The sequence below is a fragment of the Cryptomeria japonica genome, chromosome 1 (genome assembly GCF_030272615.1).
Source record: "Cryptomeria japonica chromosome 1, Sugi_1.0, whole genome shotgun sequence".
NCBI classification, from domain to species: Eukaryota; Viridiplantae; Streptophyta; class Pinopsida; order Cupressales; family Cupressaceae; genus Cryptomeria; species Cryptomeria japonica.
Window position 1 is genome coordinate 272,937,910 of NC_081405.1, and position 18,047 is coordinate 272,955,956.

The window sequence follows — 18,047 nt, forward strand, 5'->3', positions numbered from 1 at the left end:
TGACACCATCGATTTTGTAATAAACGGCTGCGATTGACTAACACGTCGCTATCACGATGTATGAAAAGGTCTTTCTAGAGACAAAATAGCTTCAGCCCATTCACTAACACGCGTGTTAGTCAATCTGTACTGTCATTTTGGAGCTAGATGACATCCCTAACTTTATTTTTGATCAGTGTAACTTTCACCGGTTGCTTCATCAGGCGTTGGCATAGCGTATTTTCCTTGCTTCCGATAGTTATAGTCTCCCCGATAGATCTGACCTCTGTGGCATTCTGCCCATCGGGTATCGACACAACTCTAAAAATGTTTCTCCAATAGCGTAAGCTATCCCGATGAGTCTTCTTGCACCGGACGCATCTATTCTATGTCCAAAATGACAGTACGGATCAACTAACACGCGTGTTAGTCACGCGTTTTACACCGTCGATTTTGCAATGAACGACTACGATTGACTAACCTGTCGCTAACACATTGTACTAACCTATCGCTAACACGATTGACTAACCTGTCCCTAACACGATTGACTAACTTGTCGCTATAAGGTGCAATGAATGGTTGCGATTGACTAACTTTACTCTCCTTATCGGGTTGTTTCGGTCTTATCAACGTATGCTTCCCCAATGTAGTCACTTCATTTGTGTCACGCAACCCGCGAATTAGCGAAAGCGACTAACATGCTATGTTAGTCGAATTCACTATTTCGCGAGGAAAAAGAAATGGCAGCCACACAGTCCACGAAACAACAAAAGCGACTAACACACATGTTAGTCAAATTCATAGGTTTGCAAGGCAAAAGAAAATGGTGGCCACGCAACCCATGAATCAGTGAAATCTACTAACACGCTATGTTAGTCGAATTTGTTGTTTCGCAGGGCAAAAGGAAATGGCGCCACGCAGTCCGCGAATCAGTGAAAGTGACTAACACGCTATGTTAGTCGAATCTTCCATCAACACGCTATGTGCCTAAACAATGTTCCCTGAATCTTCTCTCTCTCTCTCTCTCCCTCTCTCTCCCATTCTTTCTTTCTTAAGTCTCTCCCCCTCTCTACCTCTATCTCTCTATCTCACTCTCCTCCTTCTATCAAGTGTATCTTTTTCCCTCTCTCTCTCTCTCTCTCTCTCTCTCTCTCTCTCTCTCTCCTCTCTCTCTCTCTCTCTCTCTCTCCTCTCTCTCTCCTCTCTCTCTCTCTCTCTCTCTCTCTCTCTCTCTCCCTCTCTCCCTCTATCTCTCTATCTCACTCTCCTCCTTTGTCATGTGTATCTCTTTCCCACTCTCTCCCTACCTCCCCCCCTCCCTTTCTCTTTCTCTTTTTCACTTAAAGTCTCTCTCTCTCTCTCCAATTCTTTATCTCTGAAGTCTCTCCCTCTCATCCTCTCTCCATCTCACTCTCCCCTTCTCTCAAGTGTACCTCTCTCTTATTCTCTCTCTCTCTCTCTCTCCTCTCTCTCTCTCTCTCTCTCTCTCTCTCTCTCCTCTCTCTCTCTCTCTCTCTCTCTCTCCCTTTTTTTCCCTCTTTCCCTCTCTCCCTCCCCATCCTCTATCTTCCCTCTCCCTCTCTCCCTCTCCTAAGAGGTTATTCTATTCACTTTTCAAGCTCACCATATACTACTCAAAACAAACATCTAAACCTAATTGGAAAGATAATATACCATCCTAATAACGTGGGATTATGTTATTCATTTTCGTCACTAATAACTTACAAATCTATCTAGAAACATGGTGTTCCTTGCATACACACCCCATATTTCCAAAAAGAATGTTGAATCCCAAGTTATTTCTACTCAAATTTATTATCAAATGTTATCTTATATTAAATTTTCTAGTTTTCCTTGGTTCTTGACGAGTCAATTAGATTGCGAGATCTAAATTTTATAATTATTTTGATATCAGGTATTAGTTTGTGGTAAACAAAGTTTGACTCGGGTCCTCATTATCCTCCTCTTGTTTGTGTTTTTCTTTCTTAGCTAATCCCTAAGTTACTATCATTAGAATTCTTGATTTGAGTGTTTAATTAGACTTTTTTATGTTATGTTACTATCATTCTATAGTGTTGTAAACTGTAATACTTTACAAGATTCACACTCTATTTGGGTCCCTAATTTAGTATGCCTTCTCTTGGATGATTTTAATAATATTTGGGCCATATCCTTGTTACAAGTGTGGTTGGTTTAGGGAACATAGGGTTGAGTGTAGTGGTCATATTGATTCCTCCCTCAATCTCTCCATCTTCCTCTTTGTAGTGGTCGTATAGGATCTAGTCTCAAAATTAGTATATGACAATAGTAGGATAGGATAGGGGCCCAAATAGGCTTAAATAATCCAAGAGAAGCATACAAAAGTAGGGGCCCAAGTAGAGTGTGAATCTTGTAAAGGATTACAATTTACAACACTATAGAATGATAGTAACATATCATACAAAAGTCTAATTAAACACTCAAATCAAGAATTCTAATGATAGTAACTTAGGAATTAGCTAAGAAAGAAAACACAAACAAGAGGAGGATAATGAGGACCCGAGTCAAACTTTGTTACCACAAAAACTAATGCCTTAAATCAAAATAATAATAAGATTTAGATCTCAAAATCTAATTGACTCATCAAGAACCAACAAAAACTTGAACATTTAAATATAAGATAACATTTGACAATAAATTTGAGTATAAATAACTTGGGATTCATCGTTCTTTTTGGAAATATGGGGTGTGTATGCAAGGAATTGCCATGTTTCTATTGGCAATTGACACTCATCTGGTGGTTATCGATGCTTGATTAATGGTTTACTCTCCCTTTATTCTCTATATTTCTTCTCTCTCTCACCATCCCTCCTTATCTCCATATATATCCTTCCTTCCCCCCTCCATCTCTCTTCTCCTCCTATTGTTTCTCTCAACCCTCCCTTTGTTCTCTTGATCACTACCTATCCATCCCAACATCTCTCTCCATACCTATTTTTCTCTCTTGTTTTCTTCTCTCTCTCTCTCACCTATCTACCTCCTCCCTCTCAGTCACTCCCTACCCACCTCTCTCTCTCTTCTTAGATATCTCTTTCTCTTTATTCTTCCCTCTCTCTTCTTCTCTCTCCCTCCCCTCTCCAGGTCATCACTTCTCCCTCCTTGATATAGTATTTAGAGAATAGGTTGTAGGATATAAGATTTATAATATAAGGTACAAGATTGATGGTACATAGTTTAGGTAACATAGGGTTGAGGGTAGTGGTCGTATTGATTCTCCCTCTATCTCTCCATCCATCTCTCTCTCTCTCTCTCTCTCTCTCTCCTCTCTCTCTCCTCTCTCTCTCTCCTCTCTCTCTCTCTCTCTCTCTCTCTCTCTCCTCTCTCTCTCTCTCTCTCTCCTCTCTCTCTCTCTCTCTCTCTCTCCTCTCTCTCTCTCTCTCTCTCCTCTCCTCTCTCTCTCTCTCTCTCACCTCTCTCTCCATGAACCATGGTCTCCCCCTCCCTCTATGTCTCCCCCCTTCTTTACCCTCATATATATCTTCCTCCCCTACTCTCTCATACTCTCTCTCTCCCCTCTCCATTGTCTAGGTCGTCACCTCTTCCTCCTAGCCATCTCTCTCCCTCTCTTGCATTTCTAGGTTCTCTCCCTCCTCTCTCCACCTCTATACCACTCCATATATGTCTCATTAGGAACCTCTATCTATGCCCTTGTATGTATATCTCCCCTCTCTCTCCCATATAGGTATACAAGATTGATGGAACATTGTTTAGGGTAGATAGGGTTGAGGGCACGGTGGTATTGATACTTCTCTCTATCTCTCCATCTTCCTCTCTCTTTCTTCTCTATCACCTCTCTCTTTATTCTTGGTCACCTCTCTCTCCCCTTCCTATGTCTCTGCCTCCATCTCTATCTCCCCATTCCTTACCCTCATATATATCTTCCTCCCCTACTCTCTCATACTCTCTCCATTTCATCTATTCTAACACATGTGTTTCCCCTTACAAAGATACCTAGAGGGAAAGAGAGAGGTTAGATAGCTAGATGAGAGGAGAGGGGTGAGATAGATAAAGGGGGATAGAAGAGGAAGCTGATGAATTAGGAGAATGAGAGAGAAGATGAGGGAGAGAGAGAAAAGAGAAAGAGAGGGCTAAGGAGGGGGAGAGGGAGAGGGAGAGGTATACATGGTGTGAGATACCTAGAGAGGTAGATAGGTGAGGGAGAAAGAGAAGGAACTGATAGAGAATTTAACACAGAGAGAGAGAGAGAGAGAGAGAGAGAGAGAGAGAGAGAGAGAGAGAGAGAGAGGTGAAAAGGGAGGGAGTGAACTAGAGATGGATTATATAGAGATATAAGATACCTAGAGGGGGAGAGAGACATGAGAGACCTAGATAGGGGGAGAGAGAGAGGGTTGAGATAGATGGAGGAGAATATAGAGAGGCTGGTAATGAGATATGGATGGATATGTAGAGAGGTGGTGAGAGAAAGTGGGAGAAACCTAGAGAGGGGTAGAGAGGGTGTGATGGAAAGCTGGTGATGTTGATGGTAAAGAGAATAAGAATTAGTAGGGAATGGGGAGAGGGATGGGGATAAGGGGTGAAATACATGAATCCTATATATACCCACTTCATTCCATTACCACCAATAAAAAATATTTAAGATAAATTAAAATGACTCCTTCAACCCTAAATCTAGAACTTTATTGCATTTTATTTTCCCTAGTTTCCTCCTAAATGGATACATCTTATAGCCCATCAATTTCGTATTCCTCTGCTTCAACCTATACCTCTAAAATATTGGCCTATGATGAAGAAGGAATTGGGGTCTATGGAGGATGAGATGAAGTAATTAGTATTTTGACTAGAGGAAAAAGTGGTGCTTGAGCTACCTCTTGAGTTGATGATGCTCTTGTCCTTCCAATTATTCTCAATTGTTCTATCTCTTTGATCTCTTCTTCCTATGACTTCAAGATGGTTTGCAACATGGGAACCTCTTCTTTACTTATGTTGGCCTTCCCTTTTGTAGCAAATGAAGATAATTCCTCATGTTTCTTCATTGTAGTTTGGGCCTTGATATGTAACTAATATTGAGGGTGAGGTTCATTCATTGGGCAAGGATGCCTCAACCATCTCCTAGTTCTTAGAATCATAGGCTTAATCCTAACGTTAATTGAGGTACCTCCTAGTATGAACTAGTCTATTCACTCCTTTGGCTACTTGAGGACTTTTTCCCTATGATATGAAGGTTCCAAGACCTTTTCAATCTTCATGCATAGAATTAGGGACTTCCTTATTGTTATACCACTTTAATGGGATTACTATTCAAAATTAATAACTAGTAAATCAAAGTTTTAGCCATACGTCGCAATGTAACATAGTGTGTTGTTTAAAGTATAGTCTTGTTGTTCTAGCCACCAAGATTCAAACCCCTAATGGGATTTTGTGATCATGGACATTGTACCCTCACTAATATATTATGGAACTTGTTAACATAATAGATTAGTGAGGGTACAAGAGTATCAAGTCTATCACACATGAACAGATTCAAACAATTTGAAACTTTGACTCAGTGGCTTTTTCAGTTACCCATATGCTTCATTTTCCATAACAATGAATTCCAAAGACTATACGTAACAACAAAAAGGGTAGAGTATAGTTGAATACGATGAGATCGGGGCAATAACACTATTAAATATTAAATAATAATTACAATCATTAGTTACATATTTACAAGTCGAAAGATTCACATTACTGCATATTGAGGAATCTAGACAATTTCACACGGCTAACTCGAGCCCTACTATTCTATGGCACTTGGCTATCTTTTTATGTAAATACATGACAGGAAATATCCCACCCAAAATTCGCCAAATCTTTGGATCTAACAACTTCTCTTTCGGATGCTATGGACCTGACACATGCGTACTCAACTCTTGGGATAACTATTCACCCCATTGTTCCTATTCGGATGCCTTTCCAACAAAATAGGCATTTCCCGCTACGGTTCCCCAGGCACTTCTGCATCTATGGCGGTAGCAAATCCAACTATTCAATCTAGGCATATCCGATTCTTGAAGCAGGCACTCCATCAACTCGAACTATATATAATTGTGCGACAGATCGGGTTTCAAAGTTTAGTTTTGCCTATCCAATCCGGATAGTATCCAGCAGCTCTTGAGATGTTATGATGAACAGTTGATCCTATTGAAGGGTGACCGTGATCCCTAATGTCCCTTCCCCTTTGTGAGACATATGGGTGGGAACGACTCCATCTAGCTATCTCTGATGCTGGTGCTTCGTAAGAGATCTAGGAATAACTTATGGCTATCCCCGATGTCAATGCTGGGAATGACTTCGTCTGGCTATCTCCAGTGTTGGGAAGGAATCCATCTGGCTCTCTCCATCCTTTCGACAGCAGAAGCCTTATAGAGGCCCCCAACTACTATTGTTGATTGCCCCCAACGAAACTCTTGATTGCCCCCAACTCTCCAACTACTATTCCGGTTCAAAGATCCAATGTGGTATCGGTTATGCCCACCACTCCTTTTGGAAACCAAGTAATTCGAATACTGCATATTTCCATAGCTTGAACAAGGATGGAAGATGCATCAAGAGCCCTGCAAAACTATTCGCATGATTCACAATATAGAGAATTGCATGATGAAATTGCCCAACATTTCGTGAATTTATTGGCAAAGCATTCGGAAGAGAATACTCACATATGAATACCATGCCAATGATTTTATGTCCACTATTCCATTATCGTCAATTACAAACATTTATCTCAATGCAAAAAATAATGACACTAATTTACTATCTCTTGCTTATTCCAGCCTTTCCTGGGCATTTTTGGACATAGACCATGATCTACTTACATACCTTCCCAGCGTACTGTCCACAGTACCAGGCGTTACCAAATCCAGACATTGATCTTTTTACTGCAGATCTCTGGACCGTCAATCTACGCACAGAGACACTCTGCCTTGCAGAAGCAAACTTTGCCTTCCTATTTCCAACACTAGTCACCACAACCAATGACAAGATACAGGGTTTCCTTCTGTCTTCTCAATCTAAAAATTCTACAGCACCAAACAAAGAGAAAACCCCAATTCCCTCACCCTAACTCTAAACTTGAGCATCATAAAATGAAAATGGAATTCAATAGCGGTAGAATTCAAAATAAATATGTTTGAAATTAGGTTTGGGCGGGAGCGGGAGAGGAGTTTGAAAATTGAAATTCAAATTTGCAAATGTTAGCCGCATGTTGCGTGCAAATGCTTTCTGTCAACCGCAAACGGCAACATGCCTCCACGTCAGAAGCCCGATGGTGGGTCCTGGAACGTATTGTATGGGGTTGTATGGCATGAAAGGGCATGCGATTTTGGGGAGCCACATCATGGCATGGCATGCCGTTTTGAAGCCAAAATAGCTACAGCCCTCTTTTAATATTGTGACTATGATTAATTTTAGTATTTTTTTAATGGTTAAACAATTAATAGTAATTTTACATTTTATTTGCATTAAAAAATATTTAATGTGTTAAATAATTGTAGTTTAATTGGTGATGATGATGATTTTGATAAAAAAGCCATCAACTAAAGATTCAAATTTTTAATAATTGTTTATTTGGATGTACGCTTTTTCATATTGTTATAATTCAATTGTTTCCATAAAAAAAGTGTTAAATATTTGTATTAGTTATTTCAAACCCTAAATTCAATTATGATGGCCTATGATAAAAAAAAAAAAACCAGCCACCAAAGGTTTAAACTTCTAATAATTTTTTATTTGGATGTACGCTTACTCATATTGTTATAACTCAATTGTTCCCATTAAAAAAGTGTTAAATATTTGTCTTATTTGTATTGGTTGTTTTGGACTAGGTTCAACACTTGAGTTTTATAGATGGTATCCCCTACACATGGTTGCTTAACCAAAGAACAACTTTGTATTTAGATGCATGCTTACTCATATTGTTGCAATCTACTATATGAGTTATTGTTTGTTGTTATAATATTAAAAGGATTGTTTGTTGTTTAGATTTCACAAGGAGTTTAGTGATTGATGTTATGTGGTTTTTGGCTTGTCTAGTACCTTAGGACAACTATCTTTTTGTTTGCCGCCATTTTTGTTTTGATGTTGAAACAAACATACCAATATTTCGGTAGTAAAAGTGAAAGAAGACAATTGATGGAGCAATCTAACATTAGCCTTAAACTAGCAATTGCTCCTTGGTGTGCAATAGATATGCCAAAGAGGTGTGGAAGGTCAATTAGGGAATTTTTTTGTCTGTTAGTTGCATACTCTTGTGTATTAAATGAGGTCAATTGCTAGGCCATTTAGCAAGTGATGTTGTTTATGCAACAAAGGTCTTAGTGAAGAGATGATATCTTGAAATCAATTATACATCCACTTACGAAGATCCAATCAGGAGTGAAATAAAACCTATCAATTGAGAAGATATTTAGGCTCATGTTATGTTCATAATAGGGAGAGAGAGAGAGAGAGAGAGAGAGAGAGAGAGAGAGAGAGAGAGAGAGAGAGAGAGAGAGAGAGAGAGAGAGAGAGAGAGAGAGAGAGAGAGAGAGAGAGAGAGAGAGAGAGAGGGGGGGGGGGGAAGAGTGAGAGAGAGGGGGGATAAGGAGATAGAGATAAAAAAGGGTATAGATAAAGATAGAGATGGAGGAAAGGGATATGGAGAGAAGGAGAGGGAGATAAAGAGATGAGATGGGGATAGATAGAGATTAAAGAGATAAATATGTAGAGGTAGAGGTAGAGATCTAGGGAGAGATAGAAAGATAAATATAGAGATAGGAAGTGATATATAGATAGAAATAGAGTGAGGGAGAGATGTAGGGGTGAAGAGAGAGGGTGAGATAACAAGATTGAGATAAAGGGAATTTCAGAGAAGAAGTGTGGAGAGATAGAGATAAATAGACATTGAGATACATATATAGAGGCCTAAAAATAGTGAGAGGGACAAAGAGGGAGAGACATAAATGAATGCAGGGACACATGTATAGAGATGGAGGGGGAGGAAAGAAGATAGAGGAAGACAAATAGATATAGATATAGAGAGAGGTAGAGGGAGAGATAAAGATAGAGAGAGGTAGGAAGATAGAGAGGGATATAAAGAAGAAGCGATATACAAATATAGAGGAAGAGGGAGAAGGAAAGATAGATGTATATGGCAATATAGAGTGTAGAGAGTAATAAGGATTCATTGTCAATATGCACATGTTATATTTGTGATAGGGAGAGAGGAGATAGAAGGGGGAGAGATAATATATAAGAAATGGTATATAATATAATATCTTAAAATATTTGATATAATAATGTATAAATTATATTATATATTTAAAAAATAAACAAATATAATTGAATGATAATTTTATATAAACAGATGGCATTGTGTGTGTGGGGGTTTGCGGGCTGTCGAGCTAGAGCATCGATGCCCTATTCCGTGGGTGGATTCATGTGCAGGTGCGTTGGGGGAGGGAAGTGGAAGATAGTGCAGGGCAGGGAGCGGCCGAGGGGGTGGGGGGTGAAGCAGTGGTCAACAGGTGGGGAGTTTGTTTTGTGTGGGGGGGGTCCAATTTTGCTACAAGCCAAGGGTTTCCAGTGGAGCGGGGGGCTTCAACTGGTTCTTTCTCTCAACGGTGTTTGGGAGGGGTGGGATCTTGGGTGTCGTACCTTCTCTTGTGCCCCTTTAGGGTGTGGGCTCCTTATATTTTATTGTTTTTTTGAGATCCAATGTCGGGTAATGGTGGTGAGGCCTCGAAGGCACCTCTCACCATGGATTTTTGTGTAGCGATGGGCTCAAAGTTACCATCCCTTAGTATGAAGACTTTTAACAATAATCTTTTCTCCTCTGAATTGGGGTTTGGGAGTGTTGGTAGCTCTCGCATTATGAAGATTAATGGTTTCCTGGAGAGATGCAGTGAGAGGCCAAAGCTGGTTATTCCTCCTAAGATGATAGTTGAAGACGTTGAATACTTTTCAAAACACTCGCTATATTGCAAGTTTTTGGGAATGAGGGTTTCTTTGCAATTTCTAGAAAACTGGGCACAGAGGACTTGGGCTCCGGAAGGGCAAATGGAGATTATGCTGCTGGCAAACAACTACTTCATGGTTACTTTCAACTGCATGGAGGATTGCAATAATGTCTTTGAAGGAGGCCCATATTTTTACAACCAGGTGGGGTTGTTTATCAAACCTTGGCATGCGGGGTTTAACCCTTCGGAGGAGCTCTCAAATAGGGTTCCAGTGTGGGTTTGTTTACCACATTTTCCAGTGGAATGTTGTTGGGAAGATGTGCTACAAATGCTTGCCGCTCTGCTTGGGAAGCCAGTGGGATCTTCAATGCAAATCTTAGGGAGGAAGGTAATGACCTTTGCATGTATCTGTGTTGAAATTGATCTTAGTAAACCTTTGCCAGATGTTATAGATATTTGTGCAGGCTCTTATTCTTGGGTTCAATAGTTAGAGTATGAAACTTTACCATTTTGTTGTCGTCTATGTCATGAGTATGGTAATGTACAACATAAGTGCCCTAGATATAAACTGGTGGTGAACCAACCTCAGTAGTCAAAACCGAGCCTAGATAGGGTTGATAAAGGAAAAGTTGCTATGTTGGTCAAGGTTGAGGGTGCTGATGGTTTTGTCTCAGTTAAGACAAAGAACCTGAACCGAGGACAAAAGAGGCCCTTACAAGAGAGACGGGAGCAGGATACCTTTAACAGATCCAAGGCCTTGGATGACCTTAGCCATCAGGAAGTAAATTCGGGGTTAACCCTTTTGGATCAAGGTGCATTAGGGGGGCTCCAAAAAGAGTAATTGAGGACTCTACCCAGCCCCTGCAAGTGGTTGGAAGCCAACAGATCAAGATGGATCAGCCAGTACGAGTCCAGTTGGGACTCACTCCTGGTTTGGAGGTGAATTTGGTTGAGGTGGAGGGTTGTCCAATAGCTCTAAAATTGGAACCAGCTAGGGTTAAAAGTAATAAGTCCTCCATTCACCTAGGTCTGCATCAGAAAGATATTAAGAAAAGTGCTTCAGAGAAGAGCTCAAGGGTTGGCAGAAAGAAGGATTTGGATAAGATCAAATTGATGGGGGATAATTTGGTTGAGTCAAGGTCTGTAAAGACTTTGGATTCTCACTTTTTCAATCCTCCAAAATGATTATGCTTTCATGGAATGTGAGGGGCTTGAACAATGGCCCTAGACAAAAAGTTGTTCGGGATTTGATGTCCTATTCTTGCAAGAAACTAAACTTTTGGTGGAGAGTATGATGGGTATGGTGTCGAAGTTGTGGGGGCGAGGTGAGTGTCAGTGTATTGGGGCATCTAGTTCCTCTGGAGGGGTGGCCTGTCTTTGGAACCCTTTAAGGTTTCACTTTGTCTAGTGGGTTGCCTCCAGATCTTCGTTATCCGAGATTATCTCTAGTCTTGAGACTGGGGAATTCATCTTGTTTTTTAACATCTATGCCCCTACTGATCTTCAGGGTAAGAAAAACTTATGGTCTCATATTTCTTGTATGTGAAGGTTGGCCCCTTTTCATCCTTGGATTATGGCAAGAGACTTCAATGCCATCCTTGAGTTGAGTGAAAAGAAGGGGGGTGTTATGCGGTTGGAACCTTCTTCTTTCCTTTTTTAGGATAGTATATCTTTATTGCAGCTTGTTGACATTAAGCCTGGTAATAATTTGTTCACTTGGAACAATAGGAGGGTGGGAGAGTATTAGATTGCAGAGAGGATGGATCATTTTCTGGTTTCTAGTTTTTGGATTGGTGGGGGGTGGTCCACAAGTTCTGAGATTCTTGACTGGAGAGGGTCAGATCACTGGCCCATCAAGTTGGTTTCTTCTTCGGTTTGGGTAGCTCACTCTCCTTCATTCAAATTCCAACTTATGTGGCTTCGGGATCCTACTTTGCAGGTGCTTGTAGCAGCGTGGTGGAGGAAAGGGAGGTCAGCCTTTGGCACTGCCATGTACACTTTTGCTAAGCAGCTACAATTTGTTAAGTTTCAGCTTAAACAATAGAACCACCAAGGTTTTGGGAACATTTTTCATGCTAAGAAAGCTACTCAAATTGTGTTGAATGGGATCACTAGTAAAATCAAAGAGCATGGTTTGTCTCAGGCCTTACTTAGGGAGGAAGAAAGGGTTGTTAAGGTGGTAGAGGAATGGGAGCTTAGGGAAGAAATATACTGGAAGCAGAGAGCTCGTATTGATTGGTTGTAGGAGGGGGACAAGAACACTACTTTCTTCTTCAACTCAGTGAAAGAAAGAAGACATGGAAATTCCATCCCTGTTTTGGTTTATGATAGAGGTGAGCAGTGTTTATCCTTGTAGGAGATATCTAGGGAGTCGTTACAATTTTTCTAGTCCCTCTTCAGGGAGGACTCTCAGGGGGAAACGGTGGAGGAGAATCAGGTTCTTTCTTGCATTCCTTCTCTTGTCATGGGGGAGATGAATGAGCAGCTTTTGGGTCCTATTTTGTTGGAAGAACTTGAGAGGATTGTTTTTCGCATGAGGAAAGGAAAAGCTCCTGGACCAGATGGGTTCCCAGTAGAATTCTTTCAAGAGTTCTGGGATATTATAAAACTGGATTTACTGGAAGTAATCCAGGAGTCCCAGAGGAAGAGCAGATGCTTCAGGCTGTGAATGTGACTTTCATTGCTCTAATCCCCAAGTGTGATGGGGTCGACCAGTTAGGCCAGTTCCACCCTATCTCTCTCTACAATGTGATTTATAAGATCATCTCTAAGCTGCTAGCAGATAGGTTGAAGAAGTGCCTGGGGAATGTTATCTCTGAGGAGTAGAGTGGGCTTGTGGAAGGGTGCCAAATTTTGGATGGTGTGGTTATTTCTACGGAGACCATTCATTCTATGGCAACCTCCAAGGAAAAAGCTATGTTTATCAAGCTAGATATGGATAAGGCTTACGATAGAGTTTGGTGGTCCTTCCTTCAGAAGATCCTCGGGGCTTTTGGTTTTGCTGATGAGTGGATCCATTGGGTTATGAGTTGTGTTACGTCTACTTCTTTCTCTATCCTTATCAATGGAGACCATAATGAGTTGTTTGGTGCTTCTAGGGGTCTCTGCTAGGGGGACCCCTCTCCCCTTATTTATTCATTCTTGTGGTTGAGGGTTTGGGGAGGTTTATTAAGCATAATGTGGGTCTGGGTATTATTCAGGGTTGGAGATGGGGTAATGACTTACAGCCGCAATCTCATTTGCAGTTTGTGGATGACACGACCCTTATGGGACTTGCTTGGATCAAAGAAGCTACTAATTTGCGTAAGGTTTTGGATGTTTATCTTGCGGCCTCGAGCTAGTTGATCAATGAGGATAAATATTTTATCCTCTTTTTCAACACTCTCGAAACTATTCAAAGGAGGATTTCTCTTATCTTGAGATTCCAAGTTGGCTCCCTTCCCTTGAATTATTTGGGTATTCCTGTTTCTCCTGGTAACCCTCCTAGGGAGTCATGGCAGGGTATCTTGGATAAGTTTCACACAAAGGTTGAACACTGGACTCATAGATGGCCCTCCTTTTCTAGGAGGGTTCAACTGATTCATTCAGTGGTTCAGGCTCTTCTGAACTATCGATGTATGCTTCATGTGGCTCCTAAGTGGTTCTTGAAGGGTTTGGATTCTCTAGCTAGGCAATTCTTATGGGCAGACAATCTTTCCTCTTCCAAATGGAATCTTGTAAATTGGGACTTGGTGTGTAGCACGAAGCAATCAGGGGGGCTTGATTTAAGGCAGTCTATTCTATTTGGGGAAGCTCTGGCAACTAAATTGTATTGGAGGCGGTGTGTTGAGCACGATCGAGGTTGGGCTAGGATTTTGGCCAACAAATATATGTAGAGGATCCCGATGGAGGAAATCACTAGATATTCGCTTGAGGGAAAGGGCTCAATGATTTGGTATACTCTCAAGAGGGGGGCTTCTCTCATTAAGGCAGGACTCTTTTGGATTTGCAGGAGGGGGAAGAGGTCCTTTTCTAGAATGACTCTTGGGATGGATATCCTCCCATCCTTGATCAGTTTCCTAACCTTAGTAATCTGTGCCAGTGGTTTTTGGAGGCGGGATGGTCAAGGGTGAGTGACTTCAAGGCTATTTATAGGTGTGGGTGGTTGGATTTGGAGCAGTGGAAGGCTCCTAATGAGTGGTCAGTTGCTGGGATGGAGGAAGAGTGTGCTGAGTTGCAAGGCATTTTGGCGAGTAGACATTGTAGCTCCCTCAAGGGTAGGGATGGGCTTGCTTGGTCTCCAAATCCTAAGGGCGTTTTTACTATGGCTAGTGGATACCGGGAACTGTTGAACCGAAGACTTGAGGGAAGAGAGGTGAATTGGTGGAAACAGGTGTGGAATAATGTTTCTTGGCCGAAGTGTAACTGCTTTGCTTGGACTTTGGCTTTGAATAGATGCCTAACTTGGGACAATATCCGCAAGCGGGGATTCTTGGGGTCTTCTATCTGTGTTTTGTGTGGTAATGGGGAGGAATATTCCACATACCTGTTCTACAGATGCACATTCTCTATGCTTATTTGGCATTATTGGTGGGGGGTGTGGAAGCATCCTTGTGTTCATGTGGATTCTCTGGTGGATTTTTGGAGCAGTTTGGGCAAACCTCCTATCTTGTCCTCCTTCCTCCAGGTTGTCTGGTATATTGGGCCCATCTTCATTCTGTGGCAGATCTGGCTCGAGAGGAATAGGAGGATCTTTTGTGAGGTCAGATTGTTTGTTCAACAAGTTTGGAATAAGATCATTGTTATGATCCGGGAGACAGTGGAAGCTAAATGTGAGGTGAATTTTCCTCTATGTAGAGATGAGGTAGATATTGTGAGTAGGTTTGGTCTGTAGGAGTTGTCTCTTGCCTCAGCTTGTGTCAGGAGAGGTAGATGGGCTATGCAGAAGGTGCAAAGGGTGGGAAGGTGGATACCCCCTCAGGATGAGTTTATCAAGATTAACACCAATGGCTCATCTAGGGGTAACCCAGGGCCTGTTGGAATTGGTGGTGTTGGCAAAAATAGCATGGGGGAGGTAGTTTTCCTCTTTTCGGTGCATAAAGGGTGGTAGTCTAATAATTTTATGGAGGGATTTGCGATTCTCTATGCCCTAGAGCGTGCTTGGGAGTTGGGACGAAGGAAGGTAATTTGTGAATCAGATTCACAAATTGTTGTTAACTTGTTGACTGAGTAGAAGGTGAGTGGGATTCAGTGGTAGTTGGCAGGGATTGTTCAGCAGATTCCCCAAATTAGTTCTTTAATGGAGCGGGTGCCTTTCATCCACATCCCTCGTGAATGGAATAGAGCAATTGATTGTTTGGCCAAGTGGGCCTTGGAACATGGTAGTGATTGGAAGGTTGAAGGTTGGGAGCATCTCTCTGTGGATTACTGTCAGGACTTGCAGAAGATTTTTACTGAGGACATGGATGGTTATGAAGTTGGATGATCTCGGGCTGGTTTGGTGGTTCTTTTCTGGGGCCTCGGGGCTCTGGTTCTCTTTGTAATTCTTGTGCCTGATTTTCAATAAAGTTTTTACCCCTTTATTCAAAAAAAAAAATTATATAAAAATTAAATATATAACATTTAACTATATAATATTATTATATGAAGTTTAAAAAAAAAATGTTACATGTTTATATCATATTATTTTATTTTATAAATTAATTTTAAATTAATATTTTATAAGAATTTTTTAAAACATAATAATTAACAATAATAATTTAAAATATATATATAACCAAACGAGCTGGGAAAATAGCTTCGATCCTCACCATAGGGTTTTTGAAACTATTTATTAGCACTTTGCCTTTCCTTTTGGTACCATATTTGGTTAAAGATTAAAAAATTACATTTTATAATGTAATTGTGTGGGCCCCATTATTTGTTTCTTGCAGCGTGTATCCTTGTTCTTGGAGAGTATTTGCATCGATGGTCAAATCCTGTCACAGAATGACTTAATTAAACATTAGAAAATTATCTAAATTTTTTCTGTTCACATTTCATTGGCTATCTATTTTTATTTTAAGGAAAAAAATAAAAAGCCCAGGAAAAAGTTCACTAGCCAATCAAAAAAATGTAAAAAGAGAAAGAAAAACATGTTAATAAATAAAATAATGTGAACTATAATGTAAACTATAGTATAAAAATCTGACATGGTTTTCGAAGCAAATTTACTTGAATAAATGAGGGAGATGGAAACATTAGTTTGCCTATAGATAGGTGGGACTAATAAGGATTTTGAAATAACATTTCATATATTTTTTTATTTTAAATTTAATCTCATATAAATTGAATCCATTTAACTTTTTTGGGTTGATCAATGATGAGTAATATGAGATTTAGTTCTTATGTATGTACATTCACATTCTTAAAAAGGTTTTTGACAAGCTGGTTAAAATATCCATGGTAAGCATGTGTATTGATTGTACGATGGAATTTAAACCAATGTCATCATTGTGATAATTGTTCTATATTGTCTCATTTAATCACATGTGTTAGACAAAAAGATTTTGACATGATTATTAACCTCTTTAAATTTAACAAGTAATAGAATTTGGGTATTAGTTTTTTAATTTAACAATTATAAAAAATAGTTTTAAAGTTCAAAGTTTTAAATTATTTGAAAAATTTGTTTATCTGTTTTTTTTTTCATTGTTTCTCTTGATTTTAAAATTTTATTATTAACAAAATCTTTATTCTTCATCTATTGTTTTGTAATTATACCTTGGTCTATCTTATTGAAACCAAACATAGCTTACAATATAATCTTTTGGTATCTAGCTACTCTTTTCTTTCTATATTTTTTTGTAAGGATTCACATTTTTTTTCATCTTGAAATTTAATGTATATTTTGATTGTTCTCATTTTATTTTTTTTGAATTTGAATTCTTCAAAAATTATACATGGAATAAATTTCGATTTGATTAGATTGAATTAAACCACTATTAACTTTTTCTTTTTATTTTTTTCTTTTTTTCAATAAAAGTAGATTATTTCACTAAACTTTTTTATTAATATTTTTTATTTTTTACACAGGATTCAAAGAGCATACTGGAGGAAAGAACCCTGGGAAGAAAACCTCTGGTCATAGCTCATAAAATAAACCTATAGTATCTAACAGATCAGTTTATACACCCCACCCAAAACCACATACAAAATGCAGTGACAACACATATAATATCAGTTTTACATAAAGCCCATATGGCCCATCGGATAATTTCAAATGTAGACTCCACAACTGCTATCAATGGAAGAAGACAAAATTTACCAAAGCTCTGTGCCAAATCCCATGAGCCAAAAACCTTCCTGTCAAAAAAGAAAGTATCAAAAAACCTTTGGAAAAACACTATTGTATCAAATACCATGAGCTCGAACTCTCCTCCAGACAATGAACATGAATAATTGAAATGAAAGGGGAAAGCAGGAATACTTATCATCATAAAGTCTTACATCAACATCACTCAAGAAAATCACATAACTATTGTTGGAAACCTTCCCATACCCTAGAAGGAATTTCCTTAAAACCCACCTCTTGCTAATTAGCATTGCTATCAATGGCTAAATTTGCCAAATAATCCGCAATCTTATTAACTTCTCTGTAACAATGGGATAATAAGAAAGATTCAAACAATTCTAATTTTTGTAAAATGAGATCAAGTATATACTGCAAATTCCAACAATTCAATTTCTTTTTCATAACACATTGAATAATCACCATAGAATCACCTTCAATTATTAAGTCCTTAATTCCCAAAGAGATTGCCATATCCAATCCAAAAGACAAAGCATGAAATTTCGCATAATTGTTAGTTTTAAAACTAATAGCATGACACTTAGCTCGAATAAAATTTGCATTGTGATCATAAATTACCATTCCTACCCCAGCCGACCCAGGGTTACCATGAGAGGCCCCATCAAAATTCAGTTTAAAGTGCCCCTGCGAAGGAGGTTTCCATCTAGTAGAGCATCTCTTACCTAATGCATCATTCTTTTTAAAAATTGAACCATGAGAGGGTAAAACCCAACAACATCTTCCAAACTCTTGTAACTCTACTATCCCAATGCAAAAAAGAAGTAAGA